Source organism: Ovis aries, chromosome 1, assembly GCF_016772045.2.
Source record: "Ovis aries strain OAR_USU_Benz2616 breed Rambouillet chromosome 1, ARS-UI_Ramb_v3.0, whole genome shotgun sequence".
Lineage (NCBI taxonomy): Eukaryota > Metazoa > Chordata > Mammalia > Artiodactyla > Bovidae > Ovis > Ovis aries.
In genome coordinates, this window is record NC_056054.1 from 201,427,205 (window position 1) to 201,427,830 (window position 626).

Below are 626 nucleotides of genomic sequence, written 5' to 3' on the forward strand. Positions count from 1 at the left end.
TTTACCTTTGTATCTCCCACACCTAGAGGCCATAAACGAACTAAGAAAACAGAAAATGGCCAAAAATCATAAAATGAAAGTTTAGAGAAAAGAGTGATGTTCTTATACTAGGTGAAATCCAAAAAAAAAAAAAAAAAAACAAAACTTAAAAGCAGTAACATGGTTGACATGAGCTCACCCTGGTCGCTCTCGCTTCAGATAGCCTGGGTTTGTATCTTTGCTCGGTCGCTGTGGTACTTTCACCTCTCTAAGCCCTAGTTTCTTCATCTGTAAAACAAGTGTACTTAGAGTGCTCTTAGGAAGACAGATAAGTTAAGGTGCTTTAATCAGTGCCCAGTTCATAGTATTCTATAAAAGTAAACTGTCACTTTCATTATTATTACTGATGAAAGCGTGCTGACCTTACCAGCAGCTAGTCGCTGACCACAGCTCTGTGGAGGCATAGAAAACTTCCTACTACCCTGAGTAGAAAAGCTCGACTCCAGAAAGCAGCCAGGTCTGGTTCCAGGTTCCAGCATCAAGGACTCTTGGCGCCAGCCAAGTGTTTCGCAGATCGCGAAAGAAGTACTGGGCCGCTCTAGCAATGTCGTGCGCCAGGTCTCGGTGGTGCGAGACCTCGCGCTTGC